Here is a 9,870-nt window from a genome sequence, read left to right as displayed (position 1 = left end):
AATGTCATAGTTCTTTATAAAGAAAAATCAAGTTTTAACATCCATCCTACAGGAAATTCTTTGATAGAGAGTTTTCAACGTTCCTAACTAAATATGATCAACCATTTGAATGTAAACTTGAATAAGAAAAGAGAAATTAAGAGAGTAATGAAAAAAAGAAAAAAATAATAGTAATGTGAAATTAGGGGGATGTAAACATGAGACGGTGTCAACCTTTTCCTTCCGCTAAGATTTTTTTCTTAGTATGAATTGTGGACACTTTTGTTTCATAAGGTTGACAATTTTTCTATTTCTCTGAAATAAAAATTATAACAAAACTTTAAAATAAAGGGCACAAAGAAAGAAATATAAAATATAACATCACAACTATGTTTACATATAGGATGATGCTAGTGCATTAAACAAATAGAAGAAGGTATGAACAAACAAATGCATATGAAGGATATCATGATAACTTTTACAGTGGTAAATTCAATTACATAGTCAGTTACAGCAAAAAAGCTTCTAAAACTGCAAACATGCAAATGAGACTGCCTTCTTATGTAAAGCTCTTGAGTCAAAATTTAACGACAATACCGGCATTAATCGAGATTGTCTTGAGAATGTCAATTTGACTCTTGAGCCATCACAATATCTGGAAGTGAAGAAATTCAAATAATGAAATAATTGAGGTTAGGGGTTGTGATGAATTTAATTATAGGGATGAAAGGATTATGGGTGAGAGAAATTTGATTAATCTTGTTTAATGCACAAAGAAATGGCTTGGAATGTGAAAGCTGGAAAGTTCATGCCTATACTTTATTCTATGGAGTTAGTAATTACAACGAATTAACAATCTCCACTATTATACACAATAATTAATAGAGTAATTACTTTTTGTAAAGACAATAAAGATCAAACGATAATTGGGCTTTTAATTGACAAAGACATCAGTTTTTATCAGACTTTATTGGAATTTTTGAGCTTTAATAGGCAAAGTAAGTGGCTATTTACGTTAGCAGGTTTTATATAGAGTAAAGGAGAGAAATAAATGAAAAATGCAAAAAAACCCAGAAAAAAGATAAATAGGAATACTTGTCATATAGAGATGCCACAACACCTTGTCTATGCCTAGCTTTATATACATATAGAGATTAGTACTCCCTCCATCTCATATTAACAGTCGTGGTTACTAAAAATAGTTGTATCAAATTATTTGTCATTTTAATAGTTCAAGACAAAATTAATTATTTTCTCCTTTTTTACCCTTAGTAATACTTATTGCTGAAGATGGAGATAACACATAAATAGAATAAATATTTAATGAAGAGAGATTATATCTTAAGATATACATAAGGGTGAAATAGTCCAATCTCTTTTCTAATTAATATTTCTTAAGGGGCGTGTAAAAGAGAAACACGACATATAATATGAGACAGAGAAGTACATACTTGTAGTACGTACGTAGTGGTACTCGTATAAGATCTACGTAAACAATATCCTCCTTAGACTCTACTTGTGAGAATCTAGTGAGTTTTTTGTTGTTATTGTTGTTGTTGTTGTTATAGTACGTCGTACTATTTATGCAAAGCTAACAGATTATCTTTTCGGAGAGAAAAATTTACTCAAACAAAAGAAACTTGACATAAAGACGTACTCGTCAACATAACAAAAGATTTATTTTTGCTACAATAAAAATAAATCAACACTGGTTTTTGGTACAGAAGAAAAAAAATTACTAGGGGGAAATAAGTACTAACTAAATTTGAAAACAGACTTATCCATGTGAAAAAGTAGTTGAAAAGTATTTTATGCATCAAATTACTACGAAAAAAACATTTAATACTAATAAGAAAAAGGATAGAGTAGTAATCCAGAGCTTAATTTTAAGGAACTTAGGAGATAGATTTGCTGGAGCAGTGAGCCAAAATCTCAGATAAGAAGCTGAGATCGACATGTTTACTTCAGAAAATTAGTTAAAAAGAAGTTGTAATATTTTCTCTCGTTTGTTTATTTCTAACAGCTCTTAGTAGATTTTGTTTGTTATAAGAATGAAGAAGGGAGAGATATTACTATTTATAAAGAGGGTGGAATCAGCCCAATTCATGAAAATCTTTTTATTTTCCTGGCATGGTTATTTTCTCATGCATATTAAAACATTTTATTTTTAAATTAATGTTTTAACATCACTTAATGTAGATAATATTGTTCTATACCACTATAAATTAAAGACTTTAACTAATATCCACTAACAATATAAATAATTTTTGTACTATCTGCCAGGGGTGGAGCTGCGAAAGGTAGTTTAGCCGAATTCCCTCATGGAAAATTACACTATGTATATATGATTATAATTTTTTTTTTCATGTACATATTAGATGTTAAATCTCCTTAGCTTCTTCGCGTGTTTACTTTTTTATTTTTGAATTCTCTTAGTGAAAATCCTGCTTCTGCCTTTACTATCAAGTCACATTTACCTTAATTAATATGTAACTTGTTTTATTTTAGAGACTACAAATCTTACTTTTTGTGAAAGATTACATATAGAGATCCTTTTGATAACCTTATAGTATAAAAAAATATTTTCGATGTTTATAAGTTACACTCACTCTACTATTAAAATGAATGTTTTTTTTTTTTTTCAGAATTCGGACTATTTTAAACTCTCTGCGAGAGCTTGCTATTGTCAATCCTTAGTCCAAATAAAAAAGAGGATTCCATTGGACCGAAAAAAACACAAAACTAACCAATTTACGATGAATTTTTATAATAAAATATTAGCTTGAGATGGATTTAAATGAATAAATATATAAAGATTTATAAACTTAACCTAATTGTTGTGTATGTGGGGTCCATCATATCAAAATAGGCATACAACAACAACAACAACCCAATATAATCCCACTTAGTGGGATCTGGGGAAGGTAGTGTGTACGCAAACCTTACTCCTACCCTGGGGTAGAGAGACTATCAAAATAGGCATGTGCCTATGAAATAAAACTTGACCACAACTCTTTCTTGGAGCCAAACTTTGAAAATAAGTGGAGGAGATTATTATATCTACTATAGTATTTTTGGAGGCTACGTATTTAGCTCCTATGAAAGGAGGAGTTCTCTCTTAAAAACCCCAGACTATTTTGACGTTATTAAAAGCCCAATCACGTATTTAATTGATGAAATATGAGAGGAATTTAATTTAATAACTTGTGTTGGTGTTGAAGTAAATATAGCGATGGATTAGCTTGGACTTTGGATGGTAGATAATTTGAATTTTGGTTCTTGTTCTCTCGCAGATAGTGAGAACATGCACAACATCTATAGCAGGACAGGAGCTAGAGCTAGAGCCCCTTGTTGCAGCCACTACCAGGGATAGGGGCTGCGACTGAGGTAGGGGCTGGTAAGGCTGCTTATCGGGCGGATTGGGCGGCTTTTTACTCTTAACGGTTTGACTTAACGGTTATCGGCTTTTAAATGTATTAATCCGTTAGCCACCCGATAAGATATCAGACGGATTGGTATCGGTTTAGCTCTTATCGGGCGGTTTATCGGCCTAACGGCTAACATACATATTCACTAAATATCTCCCATTCTCCTCGTCTTAGAAATAATGAATTGCCATAAAAAAAAAACATTTCAGAGGCAATATGATGTATTCAATTTGCTTTGCCAGAGTTGGTCAAGTTCAGCTTAGCCAAATTTTGCTATAAGCCCCACTAGTTACTGCATATCAAACTTCAGTTGATATGCAGTAAGTAAGTATTAATAGTTGATCCTGTTAAATAGCTGCATTAATGAATAAACAAGTCCACAACAATACAAAGCATTAATAATAAACAGTGTTGGATAAAACTGAGGAAACACTACAGAGACAAACTTCGTAACCAATCCAATAGTTCAACATTCAAGACCACTTACAGAAACAAAACTTTGCGCCCAACCATTTAACAAAAACCACTTCCATTCTGTGCGGAAAAAGTACTTAATACTACTACAAAATACCCGAGCAAGACGCTTTATTTTGAGGGGTACTGCAGAATGCTAAACATTAATGCAACTCCCAAAACTCAAGTGCCCGTTGTTGTTGTTCTCTCATAGTTGAAGTAAGCTTCTCGTCTTGCAACTCCAAAAGGTCCTCCTACATCACAAAAATCATTAAGATGCAAGAGCATGTCAGGCACAAACAACAAATGTTCATTTATAACTCTGGAAATTTAGAATTGACATTCTAGAAATTAGTCTACCAAGTACATGCCCAGCTGACTAATAGAAAATGCAAATCACAGAAGTGAAGAAGCTTTAACCAGATATTGCATTTCAGTTAGATAACCAAAATGGTTCTTCTGAATTAGACTTTTTGTGTTGTTTGCAACAAATCTTTCTGACCAAAACCAACACAACTGACTAATGGAAATGTAAAGCACAGAAATGAAGAGTTTCAGAAAAAGAATTGCTGATGAATAATCTTACCAAATATATTAACACTACACGTCAATTACGGAAGGGTCTTTTCCATTGTTGGCTAAATCTGGGGAAAAAAATTAAAATAATGAGTCGTGCGATAAATAGAAGCATATCAACAACACTTATATACAACAAATATAGTAACAATATTATTACCTTGTTCAAGCTGCTCGATTTTATCAAGATCTTCCTCAACACTAATGGGTTGTTTTAATTTTTCATTTCGAAGCCAATCTTGAAGACACACTAGAGCTTGCACCAATTTAGGAGTTAATGAACTCCTAAATGAATCAAGAAGACGTCCTCCCGTACTAAATGCACATTCGGATGCCACACTTGAAACCGGAATAACTAATATATCACGAGCCATCTCCGCAAGAATAGGAAATCTAGCTGAGTTCAATTTCCACCAAAGAAGAACATCAAATTTTTTAGTGTCTTTCTCGGTTTCTTCACCTAAATATTTATCTAACTCTGTTCTAGTATCAACAACTCCACTCCCACTTTTATATTTTTTTATATCTTGCACGAGTGATTCTAAAAGTCCTATATTTTGGGTGCTCGCTTGACTTCCAGAAAGCCCGGAAGTCGAAGTGTCCAATGAAGAACAATCTGAAGATGAAGGTGCTTGGACCACAAGATTCATGATGTGAGCCATACATCTCACGTGAAGGTGAGTACCATTCATCAAATTAGTTCCCATTTTTGTTAATTGCTTAGATAATTCTTTTACTGTCACATCATTTGAGCTTGCATTATCAACTGTGACAGTGAAGATCTTATTTATCCCCCACTCACGTAAGCACCTACCAATACCATTTGCCATATCTTCGCCTTTATGACTAACAATAGGACAAAAATTAATTATTCTCTTATGCATATTCCATTCACTATCAATCCAATGGGCAGTGATACACATGTAATTGATTCTTTGTATAGAAGTCCAGGTATCAGTGGTAATACATACTCTTTGTTTTGTTTCTATAAAAAACCTCTTCAACTTTTGATTTTCTTCATTAAAAAGATCAAAACAATCCCTAGTTACAGTACTACGGGAAGGGATCCGAAAATAAGGTTGCGCCACTTTCATAAAGTCTCTATAACCTTCTTTCTCAACAAAGCTAAAAGGAAGCTCATCAACTATTACCATGCGACATAATGCCTTCCTACATTCTTCTTGTTCAAATTTCCAAGTAACAACAGCTACGTCACCCTGACTACCCCCCGGAGCAGATTGAAAGCCTAAATTTGATTGTTTTTTATCAACAATAGTAGGGCGTTTAGGACACTTAAGCATATGAGATAGAAGTGTCTATGTACCGTCTTTGGCCTTAAATACATACTCAATAAAGCAATAGTCACATTTTGCTTTTATACTCCCTTCAGAAGTAATAATTTCTGTAAAATGATCCCACACAATAGACCTTTTTCTCCTTTTTTTTGGTTATATTTGACTCCATTGTTTGAGCTTGACTTGTTGTATTTGAATTAGAAGCCCCACTTTCACCCATCATTACCTTATCACTTTGTATATTTTCAGCCATGTATGAGTCACTGCAACAAGAAAAGAAAAGGAATGAGAATAAAAACATCAAGTTGTAAACAATACTAGCGCTTCGTTTGTATACAAAAGGTCACCAACATCTTGAGTATGTATTTTAGCAAACTATATAACCTGGCCCTGTGTGTTCTTTAGCTTATTTACAATTAAGTGCTAAGACTACTATGGGATTGAAAAGCAATTTGGACTGTGGACTGGACGTCATCAGGCCAGCTACCAAACCGCCATTTCTGAAAAATTAATTTGCCTTCCTGCAACTCTACATTAGTTCCTGCAAGGCTGTAAGTGTAAGATTACCATTTACCAATGACAAATTCCTTGTTGTTACACCGAGAACACATAATCTACATGAGAAATCAAGCCTTTCTTACAAATACCATGTTATGGATCTATTTGCAATTAAAGACTTCAAGCATTCACAAGAATACATTTTTTTGGACAAACGAATACTCTAATTATAGTATTTTACATCACTTCCCTTAGATATATAAACAGAATGTTCTAGTAACTGGGGCATAATTTGTCATAAAATGCAAAATTTTGATTCAGCTGTCATAGATGGTTACCTTCAAGTTTACTAAAAGCATCTGCTGGACTTCTTCCACCTACCAGAGACAACAAAAAGTATTTGTAATTCAGAAGGCATATAAAAGAATAACCGTGTGCAATAATCTTAGAAAAAGATGATAGAGGAGATCATTTTCATCTATAATTATATGATCAGAAGATTATATGATAGAATAAACAACTGCTTAGTCAGTATACGATCATTATAAAGAAATATATGGCTACGAACCTGAACCATGATATACATAACCAATGATCAACAATGCACCCTGAAATTTACACAAGTGATCAAATTAATGGCTATTATAGGATTGGGTAATAAGATCCAAAAATTAAGAAAACAACGACTGGCACAACATCAAATAGCAACATTTTATAAACATTTAGAAGAGTAGCACTGAAAAGGAAAAGGAGATTGCCTAAGCAATAACAAAAATGAGCTCTCCTTTGTGGTAAAGAGGTCCATGAATGGAATGATAAATAGCATGCCGATTCAACGAGTGTGGAAACAGATATATATATGTGGAATAACTTATATCTAAGTAAAATAGATGTATTTCCAACTTATCGACAGGTAAGGTAGCATCTAGTTTGAAATGACATTAAGCATAGGAGATTGAGAACACTATGCCAATTAAATCAAATGTCTTTGAACCTGTAACTGACCCATTAAATATACTAAACTCCCCTCCCACCTCTTTGCTTATCCTTGCATTACTCTGCGTAAAACCCTTCCATCTTTTCTCATCCATCAATATCTCAAACAAATCTTTCGCCCTACAACTAAACTTCTCCATCATCGTAATCATCTTAAACCCTTCCTTCTTCTTCTCCTTCTTCACCACACCCTTTGCCTTCTCATCCACAACAACTGGAGCTAGAGCGGGGGCCAGAGAGACAATATTTCAACAACAAATAGTGAGAAAAAACTGTAAATTGAAAAGAAAAGAATGACTAGCAAACTCCTGATAATGTTGATTTTGATGGGAATCATAAGTAAGAGTACCTGGATAAGAAGATAAGAAGTCGCGAGAGGGAGAGGCGAGACGGAGAGAATGAGACAGGTGCCTGGTGGAAGTCGACAACGACGAGGACTGGTGGGCGGTAGCTGCTGGTTTAGGCGTTAGGGTTGGGTTTCTGTTATTGTGTCTTTTGATTATTTAGGAATTAGGAGTGCGTTAGTTTTAGTCTTAGAAAAAGATAGACTATAGCCAATTAGATACTTCCAAGCAATCAGTACAATTCACTTTGCACTTCGTACAATTGTCCAGAGCAGTAATATGGATAAAAATAAATTATATATATATTCTTAACGGGTTAACGGATTATCCGTTAAGAAAATTGAATAATCCGCCCCCAAACCGATAAGCCGTTAATAAAAAAAATTTAATCCGCTCCCCGTCCGTTAAGCCGTTAAGCCGTTACTAGTAAGCCATTAAGCTTCGGTTCGGTTTTCGGTTTCGGATCGGTTTTGAACAGCCCTAGGGGCTGGGACTGAGGTAGAGGTAAAACTCAGCCTAGAGCATGCACAACATCACCCGTTTTAGAGCCTCAAATCGAGCACGCGGAGGTGGTCCCAGTTCAGACCGCACCAGTTGGACCCACTCAGGTCCCAGAGGGATTCATCGTTACTGCCATACTTTAGGATATTCTAGTCTGCGTAGTTGGACTCATGGAGAGTGTGGCTCAGACCGGAGTATTTCCTATGGCACCAATCGTCTCTCAGGTTGGGGAGGAGCACAGACTCTCGAATCACTTTCCAAAGAAGATGGCTCCCCTATACCAGACTGCGATAGCTCCAACAGTTGGGGTAGTTCAGCCCGTAGTTGCTACATAGCTCGGGGAGAAGCCCGCGATGTCTTCTTGAGGAATTAATAAGGTTGGATAAGTTCACTAAGATCTTTCCTATTCACTTTGGTGGTACACCTTCTGAGGACCCATATAACTATTTGGACCATTCCATGAGCTATTGCACAAAATGGGTATTGTGAAATCTAATGGAGTCAAATTTGCAGTGTTCCAGATGACTGATTTTTTCAAGAGGTGGTAGTATGATTATCAGCAAAGTAGACCAGCCAATCCACCTCCACATACTTGGGGTCAATTTTCGTAGCTATGTCTGGAGAAGTTTATTCTTTTCACTCCAAAGAGGAGCACCGTAGGCAGTTCGAGTGCCTCTAGCAGGGTGGTATGATTGTCACCCAATACTAGACCAGATTTGTGGATCTAGCCCATTATGCAGTTATTTTGTTTCCCATAAATAGTGAGAGGGTGAGGAGATTTATTGATGGTCTTACTTTCGATATTAGGCTACAGATGGCCAAGGAGACGGGAAATGATATTTCTTTCCAAAGGTCCATAAAGATTACTAGACAGATCAAGATAATTTGAGGTCAGGGTAAAAAGATGGAGTTTGAGAAGAGGCCTCATCACTTTGGTGGTTTCAGTGGTGCCTCATCTGGGGAGCAAAAATTCTTTTGGTAGAGGCAATCCTTATAGGCCGATCTAGTCAGCTCATTAGGTAGCCCACGATGCTTGGGGCAATCATGGTTCTTATAAGTCTCGTCTTGAGCAACCAACATTTAGTACACCTTCGTCTCCTATCAGTGCACCACCACTACAAAGTTTCTACAATGGTTATCTGGCCCGTCAGAGTCAGTCTCAGCTTTAGCAACCATAGCAGCTGAGAGAGTGCTTTGAGTGTGGAGGTACGGGTCACATCAGGAGGTACTTTCCTAGATTGATAGGCGGCATACCTCAGTAGGGTTCTCATGTCATTATGCTAGCACCAGTTGCTCCACTGCCTGCACGACCAGCTAGAGGGGGTTCATGTAGATAGAGGTAGAGGTCAGCTAGCTAGAGGTCGTCTGAGAGATAGAGATCAGAGTGGTGATTTATTCCTAGGTAGACTTGAGGTAGATTCATCTAACGCCGTCATCATAGGTATTATTTTGATTTTCCATAGTGATGCCTCTATTTTGTTTGATCCAGGCTCTACTTATTCATACATGTCATCCTACTTTGCTTTATATCTAGTTATGCCTCGTCATTCTTTGAGTGCTCATGTCTACGTGTTCACGCCTATGAGAGATTCTATTATTTTAGATTATATTTATTGCTCATCACACTATTTTGGACTATCACGCTATGATAGTCACCTTACCATGCCAGGGTTGCCCCGATTAGTGTGGAGGAGGATGACTAGCCATATCCTATGTGAAGGCTCAGCGTATGGTTGAAAAGGGGAATCTAACATATTTGGCTTATATTTGTGATCCGAGTATGGAGGTTTCTTCCATGGA

General features: G+C 35.8%; 1 long non-coding RNA gene across 2 annotated transcripts; it reads right to left on the bottom strand.

Moving 5' to 3' along the window:
- Positions 1-3,844: 3,844 nt before the first annotated feature.
- On the bottom strand, positions 3,845-7,736 carry LOC142177938 (uncharacterized). Of its 2 annotated transcripts, XR_012706456.1 has the most exons (7): positions 7,575-7,736; positions 6,798-6,837; positions 6,568-6,606; positions 5,865-5,994; positions 4,597-4,833; positions 4,447-4,504; positions 3,845-4,114 (listed from the first exon to the last, which is right to left on the bottom strand). It is a non-coding gene; the product is annotated as an uncharacterized LOC142177938 (long non-coding RNA). The 2 variants fall into 2 exon arrangements; XR_012706455.1 differs by having other exon boundaries at positions 4,597-5,994.
- Between the last annotated feature and the right edge of the window lie 2,134 nt (positions 7,737-9,870).

The sequence above is a fragment of the Nicotiana tabacum genome, chromosome 1 (assembly GCF_000715075.1).
Source record: "Nicotiana tabacum cultivar K326 chromosome 1, ASM71507v2, whole genome shotgun sequence".
NCBI lineage: Eukaryota > Viridiplantae > Streptophyta > Magnoliopsida > Solanales > Solanaceae > Nicotiana > Nicotiana tabacum.
The sequence above is the reverse complement of the archived record's forward strand: the minus strand, read 5'-3'. Positions and strand labels throughout refer to the sequence as shown.